Source organism: Callorhinus ursinus, unplaced genomic scaffold (genome assembly GCF_003265705.2).
Source record: "Callorhinus ursinus isolate GAN/ISIS: 27379988/994484 unplaced genomic scaffold, GSC_fseal_2.0 scaffold25, whole genome shotgun sequence".
Lineage (NCBI taxonomy): Eukaryota > Metazoa > Chordata > Mammalia > Carnivora > Otariidae > Callorhinus > Callorhinus ursinus.
In genome coordinates, this window is record NW_027397087.1 from 30278037 (window position 1) to 30297596 (window position 19560).

General features: G+C 41.5%; 1 long non-coding RNA gene, 1 other non-coding gene and 1 pseudogene across 2 annotated transcripts in view; 2 read left to right on the forward strand and 1 right to left on the reverse strand.

Moving 5' to 3' along the window:
• Positions 1 to 2672: 2672 nt before the first annotated feature.
• On the forward strand, positions 2673 to 2788 carry LOC112833493 (U5 spliceosomal RNA). Its single transcript, XR_003210645.1, has one exon. It is a non-coding gene; the product is annotated as a U5 spliceosomal RNA (small nuclear RNA).
• The window catches only part of LOC141370014 (uncharacterized), a 29217-nt gene continuing 12330 nt past the window's right edge, over positions 2674 to 19560 (forward strand). The window contains exons 1-2 of the long non-coding RNA XR_012373672.1: positions 2674 to 2825; positions 13007 to 13125. This is a non-coding gene — a long non-coding RNA (uncharacterized lncRNA). The remainder of the gene's footprint in view (positions 2826 to 13006; positions 13126 to 19560) is intronic.
• Positions 18420 to 18966, reverse strand: LOC112833441 (methionine-R-sulfoxide reductase B2, mitochondrial pseudogene; annotated as a pseudogene).

The window sequence follows — 19560 nt, forward strand, 5'->3', positions numbered from 1 at the left end:
CTGAGTCAGGCTCCCTGCTCAGCGGGAAGCCTGCTTCTCCCTCTCCCACTCCCCCTGCTTGTGTTCCCTCTCTTGCTCTCTTTCTCTCTGTCAAAAAAAAAAAAAAAAAAATTAAAAAAAGCATCAAAACAAATGTGTGCGTGGATGAACCCAGCAGACATTATTCGTAAAGTGAAAGCAGCCGGTCACAAGGGGCCATAGATAGTCTGTTTCCATTTATATGAAATATCCAGAACAGGCACTTTAGAGATAGAAAGTAGATTAGTGGTTGCCAGAAGCTGGGGAACAGGGAGTGTTTGTGTATGTGTGTGGGGGGAGAAATAACTGCTAATGGGTAGAGTTTCTCTTTGAGGTGACAAATTGTTCTAAAATTAGATTGTGGTGATGATTGCACAACTCCAAATATACTAAAAACCATTGAATTATACACTTTAAATGGATGAATTGCATGGCAAGTGAATCATATCCAGTAAAGCTGTTTTTAAAATGTAGGACTTTTTATTTTATTTTTTTTATTATTGTCTTAAGATTGTATTTATTTGACAGAGAGAAAGAGGGAGAGCACAAGCGGGGAGGAGAGGCAGAGGAAGAGGGAGAAGCAGGCTCCCCGCCCAGCCGGGAGTCTGATGCCGGGCTTGATCCCAGGAACCAGAGATCATGACCCAAGCTGAAGGCAGACGCTTAACCGACTGAGCCACCAGGCGCCCCTGTAATAGACTTTTTTAAAAAAAGATTTTATTTATTTATTTGAGAGAGAGAATGAGAGAGAGAGAGAGAGCATGGGGGGGGAGGGTCAGAGGGAGAGGCAGACTCCCCGCTGAGCGGGGAGTCTGATGCAGGACTCGATCCCGGGACTCCAGGATCATGACCCGAGCCGAAGGCAGTCGCTTAACCAACTGAGCCACCCAGGGGCCCCTGTAATAGACTTTTTAAAAAAATTAAAATGTAAAATTTAAAATACATGTTACGTATGATTGACTAGTTATGAGCAAAGGAATCAGCAAAGTCGGGAGAAAAGTGCCAATTTAAAGAAGGTGTCAGGGGCGCCTGGGCGGCTCAGTCGTTAAGCACCTGCCTTCGGCTCAGGTCATGATCTCAGGGTCCTGAGATCGAGCCCCACATCGGGCTCCCTGCTCCGCGGGGAGCCTGCTTCTCCCTCTCCCACTCCCCTTGCTTGTGTTCCCTCTCTCGCTGTGTCTCTCTCTGTCAAATAAATAAATAAAATCTTAAAAAAAAAAGAAGGTGTCAAAGTTGGGAAGGATAAAATTTATAAATATAATCAGCTAGAAAAAACAAAAAGAGCTGCAATTTCCTTTCTCAAGGTTGTTCAGTTACCACAATAGTTAGGGAATCCTTGCAGGTGGGTCAGATCTAGTAACAGCACCACAGAGGAAAGAACAGCACATTTTATTTTATTTTTTTCTTGGGGGGGGTTCTTTTTAAAAAATTTTAAATTCAATTAATTAACATAGAGTGTCTTATTAGATTCAGAGGTAGAGTTCAGTGATTCATCATGTATGTAACACCCAGTGCTCATTCCATCCAGTGCCCTCCTTAATGCCCATCACCCAGCTACCCCATCACCCCACCCTCCCCTCCAGCAACCCTCAGTTTATTTCCTATGATTAAGAGTCTCTTATGGTTTGTCTCCCTCTCTGATTTCGTTTTGTTTTATTTTTCTTAGGTTCGTTTCCTTTACTAACCAGAATCAAAAAGCACATCAAAGAACAATATATACAGAACAGCACATTTTAAAAGCATACTAGAAGGGTGGGGTGCCTGGCGGGTTCAGTCCAAAAAGCACCTGACTCTTGATCTTGGGATCATGAGTTCAAGCCCTACAATGGGTATAGAGATTACTTTAAAAAATAAATAAATAAACTTAAAAAAAAAAAAAGTAAAAGCATAGGATAAAGAGACACGGGATCTGAAACTGGAATACAAGATTTCATCTCTCAGAGCAGCAGGTGGGGCAGGAAACCTGAGGCCAAACATGCAGGCTCCAATTTTAAACAGGACCCTGACAGGAATTTTTCTCAAACGGCAGACAAAGATGCAGAATGGTGAAGAGTGTATAATCTGCAGGTGCACTGTTAAAATGGGACAAACAAACAAAACACCCGTGTGCCTACCTCGCAGCTTACGAAAAAATACAACCCTGTGTGCTCTTCCCAACCTTACCCCTCCCCACTGAAGGGAGGAACCACTGTCCTGATTTTTATATCAAACACTTATTTGTCAATTTTCTCTTATTCGAATTAATGGCAGTCTTTACTCGACAGAAACCAAACTCAGGTGTACAAATATATAAAACATAAAACCCGAGTCTCTTATCAATAGGGCGTTTAGATACCAGTCAGCCAACCCTCTGCTTCGCCCCGTAACGGTGACGCCGAGGTACAGCGAGAATACTAACCTATTTCCCTAACCGAAAGAGCCGTGACTTGCTTATTTGCATACCCACAGTGCACTGCACACGGTACAAGTTTAATACAAGTCTAAAACAATAAAACTTAAAAATTCTTCCACGTATACATCTTACAGTTAGCTCTCTACTTACAAAGTAACCTAAAAATTTTTTATTCAGGCACTGAGTCTTGCGATTAATTAGACACCAACAGTGTACTAGGAGGTTATTTTAACCGAGACGTGAGTTAACAGTCTCTAATCATATGCTCTGGTTTCTCTTCAGATCGCATAAATCTTTCGCCTTTTACTAAAGATTTCCGTGGAGAGGAACAATTCTGAGTCTTAAACCAATTTTTTGAGGCCTTGTTTTAACAGGGCTTATTTGTGTCTCACAAAAAAAAGAAAGTTTTTTTGCGGTGGAGTATTATTTTTCCAGCGTTTAGGGACTTTTGTAGGACGTTTGAGAGCGCTTTGTATGTGGATGGTTTGTCTTTGGTAGAACTCCATTTAAGAGTTGCTTTTTTTTTTTCGTTCTTGATTGTCAATGAAAACGTGCTGTTGATTACAAGAATTCCTTATTTTTGTCATCTACTTTTTTAATTATGTGGGGGCTTTTATTCGCGTGTTTTGGGGTTGTTGGCTTGAAACTCAGGAGTTCGATCGTTTGGTTACGTGTGCTGGCCGTCTCTTTTTACTTATGGCTCATTTGTCAGAGTGAAGCTTTCTTTTGTCTTTTTCTTTTCTTTCACCTATGTTCATCTTTTTTTTTTTAACTTCCACGTACGAGAGAAGTCATGGAGTATTTGATTTATTTTGCTTAGCATTGATACTGTCTGTCTAGTTGTATCCACATGTTTACAAATGGCAGGATTTCGTTCTGGGTTTAAAATTTTACAAGCCAGGGGTGCCTGGGTGGCTCAGTTGGTTAAGCGACTGCCTTCGGCTCAGGTCATGATCCTGAAGTCCCGGAATCGAGTCCCACATCGGGCTTCCTGTTCAGCAGGGAGTGTGCCTCTCCCTCTGATTCTCTTCCTTCTCGTGCTTTCTCTCATTTCCTCTCTCTCAAATAAAATCTTTAAAAAAAAAAATTAAAAATAAAAAAATAAAATTTTACAAGCCAGTTAAATAAGGAAGGCTCTCTTGCTCTCTAGTCAAGTAGACGCAGGGGGATTTGAAGTTTTTTTTTTTTTATAAAGCTCGTTGAATAATTAAGAAAAGCGTATGAGGTTGATTTAATCTAGTCCAAGATTTTGTTTCAACGTGAAACCAATATAGAAAATTAAAAGTGCTCGCCTTATCTTTTTTGGTGCTAAATCTTCTAAATCCAGTGTGTATCTTGCACTTGATATATTTCAGCTGGGCCTTGCTGCTCTTCAGACGCTCAACCAGCACGTGAAACTAATGACAGTATCGGGCAGCACGGGTCTTGTATTAATTACATTCCCTGAACAGACCAGTTTAAGATCCTTTCTCTCTTCATAGAGATTTGGTTTCTTTCCCTATATTTTGGTTATTAGAACAATGTTACACACAATGTGTGTGCAAGACTTTCTTTAAAGCGTGGAATGGAACCACTGGGTCAGGGCAGGTAAGTGTAATAATTTGTCCCAGGAGTGAATGTACCCATTTCCATCAGTGGCATTTGTGTATTCCCATAGCTTCTCGTCCTTACTGGCCGTTGGTTCACTGACTTTACTTTTTGCCCATCTGGTAGTCATGAAATGGTATCTGACAGTAGTTTTAATGTATATTTCTCTAATTACTTCTGAGGTTGAATATCTTTTTAAAGATTTTTTTTGGCCATCATGGTTTACCTTCATTGAAATGCCTGTACGTGTCTTTTGCCCATTTTTTTTTCTTATATTGTGAATCTTTGTCTTAGTTATTTTGGGAGGTTTTTTAGCAAAACCTCTAGACTCTAGAGACTTATTTTTTTTTAAGATTTATTTATTTTAGAGAGGGAGCACGCGCATGAGCGTGAGAAGCAGAGGGAGAGGGAGAGAGAATCCTCAAGCTGATTCCACGCTGAGTGCAGAGCCTGACGCAGGGCTTGGTCCCACAACCCTGAGATCACGACCTGAGCCGAAACCAAGAGTCTGACACTTCACCGACTGAACCACCCAGGCGCCCCTATAGAGAATTTAAATAGTAATTCTTTGTTGGTTATATGATGCAGGTAACTTCTTTCTGTTTATAGCTTCCCTTTCCATTCTTTTTACAGTGTGTCTTGGTGAACTGGTCTTAATTTTAATGTCAGATCAATTTTTTTCTTCATTCTGATTTGTGCTTTTGTGTGTGTTTTGTTTATTAAATCACTACCTCAGGTTATTAAGGAAATTCTTTTGAAGTTATGTCTTTCATATTTAAGTTCTTGATTCTTGAACTGAATTTTTTCTTTTTTTTTTTTTTTTTTTAAAGTTTTTTTTTTTTTATTGGACAGAGAGAGACAGCGAGAGCAGGAACACAAGCAGGGGGAGTGGGAGAGGGAGAAGCAGGCTTCCCGCTGAGCAGGGAGCCTGATGTGGGACTCGATCCCAGGACCCTGGGATCATGACCTGAGCTGAAGGCAGACGCTTAACGACTGAGCCACCCAGGCGCCCTGAATTTTTTCTTTTGAACTGAATTTTTGTGCATAGTGTGAGGTGTGGATCAATTTTTATCCACCCCCCCGACACCGACAATTGTCCCTCACTTTTTTTCTTTAAATTTTTTATTGTTAATTGCCATACATTACATCATTAGTTTTTGATGTAATGATTCATTGTTTGTGCATAACACCTAGTGCTCCACGCAGAACGTGCCCTCTTTAATACTCATCACCAGGCTAACCCATCCCGCTACCCCCCTCCCCTCTAGAACCCTCAGTTTGTTTTTCAGAGTCCATTGTCTCTCATGGTTCGTCTCCTCCTCTGATTTACTCCCCTTCATTCTTCCCCTCCTATTACCTTCTTCTTTTTTTTTCTTAACATATATTGCATTATTTGTTTCAGAGGTACAGATCTGTGATTCAACAGTCTTTCACAATTCACAGCGCTCACCATAGCACATAACCCTCCCCAATGTCTATCACCCAGCCACCCCATCTCTCCCACTGCCCCCACTCCAGCAACCCTCAGTTTGTTTCCCGAGATTAAGAATTCCTCATATCAGTGAGGTCATATGATACATGTCTTTCTCTGATTGACTTATTTCGCTCAGCATAACACCCTCCAGTTCCATCCACGTCGTTGCAAATGGCAAGATCTCATTCCTTTTGATGGCTGCATAATATTCCATTGTGTATATATACCACATCGTCTTTATCCATTCATCTGTCGATGGACATCTTGGCTCTTTCCACAGTTTGGCTATTGTGGACATTGCTGCTATAAACATTGGGGTGCACGTACCCCTTCGGATCCCTACATTTGTATCTTTGCCTCACTTTTTTTTTTTTAAGATTTTATTTATTTATTTGACAGGGACACAGCGAGAAAGGGAACACAAGCAGGGGGAGTGAGAGAGGGAGAAGCGGGCTTCCCGCCGAGCAGGGAGCCCGAAGCAGGGCTGAATCCCAGGACACTGGGATCATGACCTGAGCTGAAGGCAGATGCTTAATGACTGAGCCACTCATGCGCCCCTCTCTATTTTTTTCTCAAACCAGTCTATTGAAGTATGATTGAATACGAAAATCTGTACTATTTAATGTATACAACTTGATGAGTTTGGAGGTAAGTATACACATCCTTGAAACCATCACCACAGTCAGTGCCATAAACGTTGTGGGTGCTCTATTCTGTTCCTTGCAATACCTAATACATCCTAATTGCTGTGGGTTTATAATACGATAAAACTCGAAATCATATAGGCTTAGTTCTTCTAGTTGGTTTTCTATTCAGGGGTAATTTGGCTATCCTTTGGTCTTTAAAAATGCTTAAAATTGCCTTGTCAATTTCCTTGAAAATCCCTGTTGGATCTGTATTAAACCTGTAAATTAATTAGGGAGAATTGAATCTTCAACTTGTTAATGGACAGAATTTGTCTCTCCACATGTTTTAAGTCTTCTTTATTATTTCAGTAAAATGCTGAAAATGTCTACTAAAGAGGGGCGCCTGGGTGCCTCAGTCGGTTGAGCATCTGCCTTTGGCTCAGGTCATGATCTCAGGGTCCGGTGATGGAGCCCCACGTTGGGCTCCCTGCTCAGTGGGGCGTCTGCTGCTTCCTCTCCCTCTGCCTGCCTCTCTCCCTGCTTGTGCTCGCTCTTTGTCAAATAAATAAATAAAATCTTTTAAAAAAAGGATGTCTACTAAAGATCTTACACCCTTTGTTAATTTTTATTTATTCTATTTTTTAATTTTTTAATATTTATTTATTTGACAGAGACAGTGAGGGAACACAAGCAAGGGGAGTGGGAGAGGGAGAAGCAGGCTTCCCTCAGAGCAGGGAGCCCGATGCGGGGCGCGATCTCAGGACCCTAGGATCATGACCTGAGCTGAAGGCAGACGCTTAACGACTGAGCCACCCAGGCACCCCCTTTGTTAATTTTTAAAGTTACATTTCCTAACTGTACATTGATTGCTCTTGTAGATAAATGTAGTTGACTCTTGGGGTGCCTGGCTGGCACAGTCGGTAGAGCATGTGATCTCAGGGTCCTGAATTAAAGCCCCACATTGGGGGTAGAGACTACTTAAAAAAAAATGTAGTTGACTCTTGTATAGGATCTTATATCTGGCAGTCTTACTTGACTCATTAACTCGAATAAGTTTTGTGTAGATTATTTTGAATTTTCTATTTACAAAATCATTATCTGGGATCTTTTTACTATTTAGATTTATTTTTTTTTTCTTACTGAGCAGTCAGCATATACAATGTTTATTATATAATAAGTAGAAACGAGTTAAGTGGACCATTTTTTCTGATGCCTGATTTTAAAAGAATGCTTTCAAATGATTCTCCACTGAGTTTGATGTGTCTTGTAGGTATTATATACCTTTTATGGGGTAAAGGATGTTTATTTATATTTTCAGTTGACTAAGAACTTTTACTCAATCTATTAAGATATGATCATATGATTTTTCTTTTTTATTTATTTATTTGAGAGCAAGTGAGCACGAGCAGGGGGAGGAGCAGTAGGAGAAGCAGACTCCCCGCTGAGCCGGGAGCCGGACTCAGGGCTTGATCTGGGACCCTGGGATCTGACCAGAGCCCAAGGCAGATGCTTAACTGCTTAACCCACTGAGCCACCCAGGTCCCACCATTTTTTTTTAATTTATTGATTTTTCTTTTAAATTGTTAATGTGGTGGATGGCATTGAGAGATTTCCAAATGTTGAGCGAGTCTCACATTTCTAGAATAAATTTGTTTTAGACAAAATACCATAAACTGGGTGGCTCAACCAACAGAAATTTCTTTCTCAGAGTTCTAGAGGCTGAAAGTCTGAGATGAGGGTGCCAAATGACTGCTGCTCTCCCTGCCCCTCCCCCAGGTTGCAGACAGCTGGCTTTTTGTATCTTCTTCACATGGTTAGAGAAAGAGCTAGTTCCCTGGCCTCTTATAGGGGCGTTAATCCCATTTATGAGTGCCCCACCCCCATGACCAAATTACCTCCCAGAAGCCCCACCTCCTCATATCATCACACTGGGATTAGGGTTTCAACAAAGGAGTTTTAGGGGGGCACACACACACACTCAAGCCACTGAAAAACCTAACTTGATCACATTGTATTTTTAAACATTCTTGGACTCGGTTTGTTGACGTTGTTATTAGACTTTTATATTTAATTTCTCTAGTGGGATTGGCCAGTAAAAATATTACTTTATTATTCTCTCCTTGTCTTGTTTTATTATCTAGGATATAGAAACTCCTCACATGAGCTGGAAAGTATTTTCTCCCCCCGCCCTCTTTTTTTTTTTTTTAAACCTCTAAGAGATTTTGTATCAGGCTGGAATGATCTAGATGTTACTTGAATGTTTGCTAGCAAAGCCATCAAGTTCTGATGTTTTGCTAGTGATTCTTTTGTTATGTGACATTCAGGTTTTCTATTTCTTCACGAGTCAATTTTAAGTTATGTGTATGTGTATATATATTATATATGTGTATACATATACACACATACAAGTTATATACCTATATCTAAGTTATATATCTAAGTTTTTTTTTAAGATTTTATTTATTTATTTGACAGACAGCGAGAGCAGGAGCACAAGCAGGGGTAGTGGGAGAGGGAGAAGCAGGCTTCCCGCGGAGCAGGGAGCCCGATGCGGGGCTCCATCCTAGGACCCTGAGATCATGACCTGAGCCGAAGGCAGACGCTTAACGACTGAGTCACCCAGGCACCCCAAGCATCTGACTCTTGATTTTGGCTCAGGCCATGATCTCGGAGTCATGAGATCGAGCCCTGTGTTGGGCTCTGTGCTCAGCGTGGAGTCTGCTTGAGATTCTCTCTCCTTCTCCCTCTGCCCTTTCCCCTTCTCTCTCTCTCCCTATCTCAAGTAAAATATTAAAATAATAAAAAAATAAAAATTCATTTGGAAAAGAAAATGGTCTGTCACAGTGATACTTTACTACACCTAGTTTCTCATGTTCCACTGGATGTTATTCTTATTTTGCCTTTCCTGCCGGACTAGAAACTTCTGATAGCCTCAGTCTCCTCTTTTCTTGTATGCCCTGGCCTGGACCATGGAATAGTACTTCCAGGAAATGTGGAAGGAAGCAGCAGGAGGAAGACAATCTCCCATTAGGTGGTCTCAAGAGGAGCCAGTCCTCTCTGTGAGAAAACAGACCTTTCTCCCTGCCTGTCTCACAGGGTGTGGTGAGAAGCAGATGAGAGGATGGATACAAAAGGAAAGTGTTTAAAAGTGATATGCAGGGGCGCCTGAGTGGCTCAGTCAGTTAAGCATCTGCCTTCGGCTCAGGTCATAATCCCAGAGTCCTGGGATTGAGCCCCACGTCTGGCTCCCTGCTCAGCGGGGAGTCTGCTTCTCCCTCTCCCTCTGTCTGCCGCTCTGCCTACTTGTGCGTGCTCTCTCTCTCTCTGTCAAATAAATAAAATCTTTAAAAAAATAATAAGGGGGCGCCTGGGTGGCTCAGTTGGTTGAGCGACTGCCTTCGGCTCAGGTCATGATCCTGGAGTCCCTGGATCGAGTCCTGCATCGGGCTCCCTGCTCTGCGGGGAGTCTGCTTCTCCCTCTGACCCTCTTCCCTCTCGTGCTCTCTCTATCTCATTCTCTCTCTCTCAAATAAATAAATAAAATCTTTAAAAAATAATAATAAAAGTGATATGCAAAATAAAGCGTTGCTCTAATCTTCCAAAACTGGACAGTAACACAGAGGCTCCCTGCAGAGCTCCTCCCTGTGTCTTCAGGACAGATAGGACCTTCTCCAGAAAGGCAGAGGCAGATAAGACAAGAAAACACACACACACACACACACACACACACACACACACACACACACACACACACACACACACATGCCGCCGCCGCCCCCAGCATCTGCTCCACATGGAAGAAGTCCCATCGTCAGCCAGGACTGTGGATGCTGCTCTGGCACACCATGTTACTGTGCAAACAGCACCTCAAGGATGCCAAGGACGGGGCCCTCCGGTTAGTGATGATGCCTCATTTTGGGTCTTCAGAGGGTGCAGGGATCCCTCCCTTGTGCTCAGTCTAACACAGAGCTGAGAAAGCCAGCCCAGGCACTCACTTCTGTTTCCTCAGTGTCTAAATCGGCGCTGTTGGGGGGCAAGTCCCCTCACAGCCCAGGACCGTTGCCCCCAGCCCTCCCTGGGATCCTAGCCCAGGGATCACTGGCTGCCTCTTCTTTTTGAGGCCCCCTACAGGATCCCTTTCCCATCCAGCCTTTCTAAGGGCAGCCCAGGAGGGTCTCCAGAACACAAAGGAATTCAAATGACACTCCCCTTTCCAGGACATTGGGATTATTGTCTAGGGGAGCCCCTTCCCTGTCAATAGAGTAGCCTCTTCATTTTCTCAAGGGTATTTTACCTGCTGCAGGGACGCAGGGGACTTTCTCTGATCCTTTCTCTCTCTCTTTTTTTTTTTTTTTTAAAGATTTTATTTATTTATTTGACACACAGAGAGAGCGAGAGAGAGAGAGAGAGAGGGAGAGAGCACGAGCAGGGGGAGTGGGAGAGGGAGAAGCAGGCTTCCCGCGGAGCAGGGAGCCCGATGTGGGGCTCGATCCCAGGACCCTGGGACCATGGCCTGAGCCGAAGGCAGCGGTTTAACCAACTGAGCCACCCAGGCGCCCCCCTTTCTCTCTCTCTTTTAATAGATATATTCAGCCATGTATTAGGAAATATTGATTCGGGGCATTTAAATTCCATTTAGTTGGGGCACCTGGTTGGCTCAGTTGGTTGAACATCTGACTCTTGGTTTTGGCTCAGGTCATGCTCTCAGGGTCCTGGGATCGAGCGCCACGTCGTCAGGCTCCATGCTCAGTGGAGGAGTCTGCCTGAGATTCTGTCCCTCTCTCTCTGCCCCTCCCCCTGCTCGTTTACTCCCTCTCACTCTAAAATAATATTTAAAAAAAAAAGTCCAGTTAACATACAGTGTAATATTAGTTTCAGCTGTACAAATAGTGATTCAACACTTCCATATATCCCCCGTGCTCATCACAACTGTACTCCTTAGTCTCCATCACCTACTTAACCCAGTCCCCCACCCTCCCTCACCTCCCCTGGGAACCATCAATTGTGTATAGTTAAGAGTTTGTTTCTTGGCTTGCCTTTCTCTCACTCTCTTTTCATTTTTCTTTGCTCATTTGTTTCTTAAATTCCACATATGAGTGAAATCATATGGTATTTGTCTTTTTCTGACTTATTTCACTTACATAATACTTTCTAGCTCCTTCCATGTCATTGCAAATGGCAAGATTTCATTCTTTTTTATGGCTGAGTAATATTCGTGTGTGTGTGTGTGTGTGTGTGTCTACACACCACATCTTTATCCATTCATCAGTCCACGGACACTTGGGCTATTTCCGTAATTTGGCTTTTGTAAATAATGCTGCCATAAACATGGGGGTGTATGTATCCCTTTGAATTAGTATTTTTGTGTTCTTTGGGTAAATACCTAGTATTGCGATTTCTGGATCATAGGGTAGTTCTTTTTTTAACTTTTTGAGTAACCTCCATACTGTTTTCCACAGTGGCTGCACCAGTTTGCATTCCCACCAACAGTGTAAGAGGGTTCCCCTTTCTCCACATCCTCTCCAGCACCTGTTGTTTTTTGTGTTGTTGATTTTAGCCATTCTGACAGGTGTGAGGTGATCTCTCATTGTAGTTTTGATTTGCATTTCCCTGATGACGACTGATGTTGAGCATTTTTTCATGTGTCTGTTGGCCATCTGGATATCTTCTTTGGAGAAATGTATGTTCATTTCTTCTGCCCATTTTTAAATTGGATTATTTGTTTTTTGGGTGTTGAGGTTTTTTTTTTTTTTAAGATTTTGTTTATTTGAGAGAGAGAGTGAGAGCACATTAGCAGGGGTAGGGGCAGAGGGAGAAGCAGACTCAACTGCTGAGCAGGAAGCCCCACGCAGGGCTCGATCCCAAGACCCTGGGATCATGACCTGAGCCGAAGGCAGACGCTTAACTGACTGAGCCATCCAGGCGCCCTGGGTGTTGAGTTTTATAGGTCCTTTATATATTTTGGATACTAACCCTTTATCAGATATGTCATTTGCAAATATCGTCTCCCATTCAGTAGGTTGCCTTTCAGTTTTGTTGAGTGTTTCCTTTGCTGTGCAGAAGCTTTTTATTTTGATGTAGTCCTGATAGATTATTTTTGCTTTTGTTTCCCTTGCCTCAGGAGACATAGCTAGAAAAAAGTTGCTGCAGCTGATGTCAGAGAAATTACTGCATGTGCTTTCTTCAAGAACTTTTATGGTTTCAAGTCTCACATTTAGGTCTTTAATCCATGTTGAGTCTATTTTGTGTATGGTGAAAGAGAGTAGTCCAGTTTCATTCTTCTGCATGTGGCTGTCCAGTTTTCCCAGCACCATTTGTTGAAGAGACTTTTTCCCTTTGGATATTCTTTCGTACTTTGTCTCAGCTTAATTGACCATATAACTGTGGGTTCATTTCTGGGTTCTATTCTGTTCTATAGATCTTTCTATTTTTGTGCCAGTACCATACTGTTTTGATCACTACAGCTTTGTAATATAACTTGAAGTCTGGAATTGTGATGCCTCCAGCTTTGCTTTTTTTTTTTTCTTTTCAAGTTTGCTTTGGCTATTGAGGGTTTTTTGTGGTTCCAAACAAATTTAGTTTGTTTGTTCTAGTTTTGTGAAAAATGCTGTTGGTATTTTGAAAGGGATTGCATTAAATGTACAGATTGCTTTGGGTAGTGTAGACATTTTAATATTTCTTCTTCCAATCCATGAGCATGGAATGTCTTTCCATTTCTTTGGCTCGTCTTCAATTTCTTTCTTCGGTGTTTTACAGTTTTCAGAGTACAGGTTTTTCACCTCTTTGGTTAGGTTTATTCCTAGGGTTTTTTAATTTTTTTAAAGATTTATTTATTTATTAGAGAGAGAGAGAGAACAAGCTCTCAGGCCTTGGCAGTAGGATGAGTAATTCTTTCCCCTTGTTCTTCAGCACATTCAGATGGTCTCTGGCTTCCACATACTTGGTCTGTACCCCTTGACCTGGGCAATGGACACAAACAAGAACTCCACTTCCTGGTTCAGCTCGTTCTTGAGCATCTCTAAGCTGTGGTAAGTTCAGTCAGTGATGTTAACTGACTGCTCCATGTTGGGGGGAAGGAGGACTAACTTACTGTTTTTGGTGCAATTGTAAATGGGATTGATTCCTTAATTTCTCTTTCTGCTGCTTTGTTATTAGTGTATAGAAATGCAAGAGAAGGGTTCCTGGGTGCTGCAGTCGGTTGGGCATCTGACTCTTGGTTTCAGCTCAGGTCTGATCTCAGGGTCATGAGATCAAGCCCAACGTTGGGTTCTGCATTCAGCGTGGAGTCTGCTCAAGTTTCTCTCTCACTCTTCCTTTCCCCTCCCCACTGTGTACTCTGTCTCTCTCTGAAATAAATAAGTAAATCTTAAAAAGAGAGAAGTGCAGCTGATTTCTGTACATTGATTTTGTATTCTGCGACTTTACTGAATTTGTTTATCAGTTCTAGCAGGTTTTTTGTGGACTCCTTTGGGTTTTCTATATAGAGTATCATGTCATCTGCAAATAGTGAAAATTTTACTTCTTCCTGCTGATTTAGATACCTATTATTCCTTTTTGTTGCCTGATTGCGGTGGCTAGGACTTCCAGTACTATGTTGACTAAAAGTGGTGAGAGTGGACATTCCTGTCTCGTTCCATAGAGGAAAAGCTCTGTTTTTCCCCATTTAGAATGATGTTAACTGTGGGTTTTTCATATATAGCCTTTATTATGTTGACGCATGTTCACTCTAAACCTACTTTGTTGAGGGTTTTTACCATGAATGGATGTTGTACTTTTCAGACATTTTTCTGCGTCTATTGAAATGATCATATAGTTCTTTTTTTTTAAAGATATATTTATTTATTTTAGAGAAAGAGAGCGTGTGTGCATGAGTAGGGGAAGGGGCAGAGGGAGAGAAGCAGATGCCTCCCTGAGTGCAGAGTCCAATACAGGACTCAATCTCACAACCCCGAGATCATGACCTAAGCTAAAATCAAGAGTCGGACACTTAACCAGCTGAGCCACCCATGTGCCATGAAATGATCATCAGTTTTATCCTTCCTCTTATTGATGTGATGTATTATGTTGATTGATTTGCGAATATTGAACCACCCTTGCAATCCAAGAATAAATTGCACTTGATCATGGTGAATGATTTTTTTAATGTATTGTTGGATTCAGTTTGCTCGTATTTTGTTGAGAATTTTCGCATCTATGTTCATCAGAGATACCTTTATCTGATTTTGGTATCAGGGTCATGCTGGCCTCATAGAATGAATTTGGAAGTTTTCCTTCCTTTTCTATATTTGGAGTAGTTTGAGAATAGGTATTCTTTATTTTTTAAAAATATTTTATTTATTTGCCAGAGAGAGAGGGAGAACACAAGTAGGGGGAGCTGCAGGCAGAGGGAGAAGCAGGGTCCCCGCTGAGCAGGGAGTCTGATGAAGGACTCGATCCCCCAACCCTGGGATCGTGACCTGAGCCGAAGGCAGATGCTTAATAACTGAGCCACTCAGGTGTCCCTGATTCTTCTTTAAATGTTTGGTAGAATTTGCCTGTGAAGCCATCTAGTCCTGGACTTTTTTTTTTTTTTTAATGTAATCTCTTGACCCCAAGATCAAGAGGCACACTCTTCCAACTGAGCCAGTCAGATGCCCCAAATTTGTTCTTCCTAATTTTATTTTATTATTTATTTATTAAAGATTTTTATTTTTAAGTAATCTCTACACCCAATGTAGGGTTCAAACTTACAACCCCAAGATCAAGAGCTGCCTGCTGGGGTGCCTGGGTGCCTGGGTCGGTTAAGTGTCTGCCTTTGGCTCAGAGCATGATCCCAGGGTTCTGGGATCAGGTCCCACATTAAGCTCCCTGCTGAGCAGGGAATCTGCTCCTCCCCACCCACCCCTCCCCCTGCTCATGATTTCTCCCTCTCTCCCTCTCTCTCTCTCAAATAAATAAAACCTTAAAAAAAAAAAAAAAACCTACATGCTCTGCGGACTGAGCCAGCCAGGTGTCCCATGGTCCTGGACTTTTGTTTGTTGGAAGTTTTTTGATTCACTTTCTTTGCTGGTTATCGGTCTGTTCAAATTTTCTATTTCAGTTTTGGTAATTTATATGTTTTTAGGAATTTATCCATTTCTTCTGTGTTGTCCAATTTGTTGGCATATAATTTTTCATAATAATCTCTTATAATTGTATCTCTGTGGTATTGGTTGTTATTTCTCCTCTCCCATTTGTGATTTTACTTATTTGGGTCCTTTTTCTTTTTGATAGGTCTGGCTTAATGTTTATCAATTATTAATTTTTTCAAAGAACAAGCTCCTTGTTTAATTGATCTTTTCTATTGTTTTTTCTTTTTATGTATGTATATAATCTCTGTGCCCAATATGGGTCTCAAGCTCATGACCTCAAGATCAAGAGTTGCCTGCTCTACCAACTGAGCCAACCAGGCTCCCCTGTTCTAGTGCTTTTTTAGTTTCTAACTCATTTATTTCTGCTCTAATCTTATTATTTCCTTCCTTCCTTCTGGCTTTAGGCTTTGTTTATTGTTCTTTTCCTAGCTCTTTTAAGGTGTAAGGTTGGGTTGTTTATGTGAGATTTCTCTTGCTTCTTGAGGTAGGCCTGTGTTACTATATACTTCCTTCTTAGAACCACTTTTGTGGGGTGGCTGGGTGGCTCAGTCAGTTAAGAATCTGACTCTTGATTTTGGCTCAGGCCATGATCTCAAGCTTGTGAGATCAAGCCCCACGTTGGGCTCTGCACTGAATGCAGAGCCTGCAGGGATTCTCTCCATCTTCCTCCGCCTCCCCAACCCTCCTCCACTTGCTCACGTGCTCTCTCTCTCTCTCTCTCTCTCTCTCTCTCAAAAAAAAAAAAAAATCACTTTTGCTGCATCCCAAGGTTTTGTGTTTTCATTTTCATTTGTTTCCATGTATTTTTTTAAATTTCTTCTTTTATTTCCTGATTGACCCATTCATTGTTTAGTAGCATGTTACTTAACCTCTATGTATTTGTGGTCTTTCCAGATTTTTTCTTGTGGGTGACTTCTGTCACAGCATTGTGGTCAGAAAAGGTGCATGGTTTGACTTCGGTTTTCTTGAATTTATTGAGGCCTGTTTTGTGGCCTAATATATGATCTATTCTGGAGACTGTTCTATGTGCATTGAAAAGAATGTGTATTCTGCTCTTTTAGGATGGAATGTTCTGAATATATCTGTTAAATCCATCTGGTCTAGTGTGTCATTCAAAGCCATTGTTTCCTTGTTGATTTTCTATTTAGATGATCTGCCCATTAAGTGGGGTGTTTAAGTTCCCTACTATTATTGTATTATTATTGATTAGTTCCTTTATGTTTGCTATTGTTTTATGTATTTGGGTGCTCCCATGTTGGGTACATAAATATTTATAATTGTTAGATCTTCTTGTTGGATTGTCCCCTTTATTATTTTTTTAAAAGATTTTATTTATTTATTTGTCAGAGAGAGAGTGTGAGTGAACACACAAGCAGGGGGAGCAGCAGAGGGAGAGGGAGAAACAGGCCCTCCACTGAGCAGGGAGCCAGATGTGGGACTCGATCCCAGGACCCTGAGATCATGACCTGAGCTGAATGCAGACGCTTAACTGACTGAGCCACCCAGGCGCCCCATCCCCTTTATTATTATGTAGTGTCCTTCTTTGTCTCTTTTTACAGTCTTTGTTTGAAAGTCTATTTTGTCCAATACAAGTATTGCTACTCCAGCTTTCTTTGAACATCTATTTGCATGGTAGATGTTTCTCCATCCCTTCACTTTGAACTTGCAGGTGTCTTTAGGTCTAAAATGAGTCTCTTGTAGGCTGCATATAGATGGGTCTTGCTTTTTTTTTTTTTTATCCATTCTGACACTCTGTTTCTTTTGATTAAAGCATTTAGTCCATTTACATTCAAGTAACTACTGATTTTAAAAAGGTAATTATTGATAGATATGTATTTATTGCCATTTTATTACTTGTTTTGTGATTGTTTCTGGAGATTTTCTCTGATCCTTTTATATCTTTCTTTCATGGTTTGCTGGTTTTCTTTAGTGATACATTTGGATTTCTTTCTCTTTATTCTTTGCATATTTATTTGTAGTTTTTGATTTGTGGTTACCATTAGGTTTGTATACAACAGCTAATGTGTATAGCAGTCTGTATGAAGTTGATGGTCGTTTAAGCTTGAACCCATTCTTTACTCCTGTCCTCCCCACGTTTTAGGTATACGTTGTCGTATTTTACCTCCTTTTTAAAGTGAGTTCCTTGACTGATTTTTTTTATAGAAATACTCATTTTTACTGCTTTTGTGTTTCCTACCTTCCTACTTTCACTTTTGCTCTTTCTTTTCCACTCACAGAGTCCCGTTTAGTATTTCTTGCGGGGCTGTTTTCATGGTCATGAACTCCTTTAATTTTTTATCTGTGAAACTCTTTATTTCTCCTATTTTGATTGTTAACCTTGCGGGATAGAGTATTCTTGGCTGTGGATTTTTCCCACTTATGCCATTCTCTTCTGGCTTGAAGAGTTTCTGCTGAAAAATCTACCTTATGGGTTTTCCCTTTTAAGTAACTGTCTTCTTTTGTCTTGCTGCTTTTAAGATTTTTTTCCTTATCACTATATTTTGCCAGTTTAATGATAATATGTCTTGGTGTGGGTCTGCTTTTGTTGATTTTTTTTTTACTCAATATTTTATATGAACATGTTAAAACTTAACTTTGTAGCCACTTTTACTCATTATTACTGAAAGCTAACTCCCATTGGAACTTATTTGCCGGTAGAAGGGACGAAACCAGAATGTTCAAGACATTCTAAAATTTTGAAAAAGAATCATGCATCCCATTGATCACCATGTGTGCCTCCCAAATGCTGATCTTCCATAATCCCAGTCCTTGGTACTTCTTTCAATGCTGGGATTGTTGATTACTCTGATCCCATATTTCCTTCCTCTTTTCTCTTGATCCCTCACCTATGTATGTCCACAAAGGACTTAACACCATGGAAAGTTCAGGGTAGTTTTGTAGGAATTTTTGGTTTGTAGTCCATTCGTTTCTTAATGTCCCCAAAGAGCCATGCCCTCTGGTCCCAGGCAAAGCCTACAGAAGTCAATTGGATGGAAATGGCTGCCCCTCTGTCATTCTGTGAAATTCCACCATCCAAGCTGGAGTTGGGGTTGGGTTGATTCCAGGTAAGTCAGTTACAGAAGTTGGGACTTGCTTGGTGCCAGCAGCAAACTTTGCTTAGTTTGGTAGTAAATAAAACAAGTCATTCACATAAACTGAAAATTGAGGGTGTAAATGAAGCAGTGGTGATAGAAAGGGATTCTAAGAGACAGTCAGTGTTTCCTTGGTTTGAACTTCAGGGCCACACTGTTGATGCAAAACCTGTGACCACTAGGCCCGAGTCCATCAGGAAACACGTAGCCAAGATGGGCTTCACACTGCTTGCAGACAACCTCGGTGCTAGTTAATCCTAATGAGATGTCCACATGTCTCCGGATGCCCATGTCCCTTTCATCAGAGCCAGACGCCCCATGTGCCTCCGAAAACTCAGGCCACCCGGTGCCAGAGCAGTACTTTTTTTCGGAACTGAAGAGTGGGCTGTCACAGCACACACAGTGATACATTCCTGATTCCTTGTTATTCAGATAGACCCCACTGAAAGGCGCTTCGGTTCCTTTTTCTCTCGTAACATAGAACTGCTCTGGAGTCAGCTTCTTTTGCCATTCACTCTTGGTGAGAGATGGCCCATGCTTTGGGAGAGACCCTGCATCCTCGGGACCGGCCCCAGCGCCGCCTCTGCCCGCTGGGCCCCCCACTGCCCGCAGGGGCGCCCCTTGAAAGGGCAAACTCCAGAGCACACGGAGCAGGCGTGCCATGACGCCGAACATGGGGACCCCGCAGACTGCTTCTGTTGATTTTGATGGGAGTTCTTTGCCTCCTGGATCTGGGTATCTGTTTCCTTCCCCAGATCAGGGAATTTTTCAGCTGTTTCTTCAAATAAATTTTCTGCCTCCTTTTCTCTGTCTTCTTCTTCTGGAACTCCTATAATACGAATGTTACTACATTTGATGGAGTCAATCTTCATGTCCCATAATTCTCTCTTTTGTTCAGCTTCATTATTTTCCATTATTTTGTTCTCTTTGTCACTAATTCATTCCTCTGCTTCTTCCTGCTGCTCTTCATTGCATCAAGCCTATTTCCAACTTCATTTATTGCATTATTCATCTCTTACTGATTCTTTTTTACCTCTTTTATCTCTGTAGTAAGGATTTCATTGATGCCTTCTGTTGTTTTCTCAAGCCCAGTGAGTATCCTTATGATTTTGCTCTAAATTCTTCATCAGGCATGTTACTTATATCTGTTTTGCTTAGATCTCTGGTCTTGGCCTTATCTTGTTCTTTCACTTGGGATAAATTCCTCCACCTTGGCGTTTTGTTCTAAGTCTCTGCCTTCTTCTCTGTGTTAGAAAAGCCA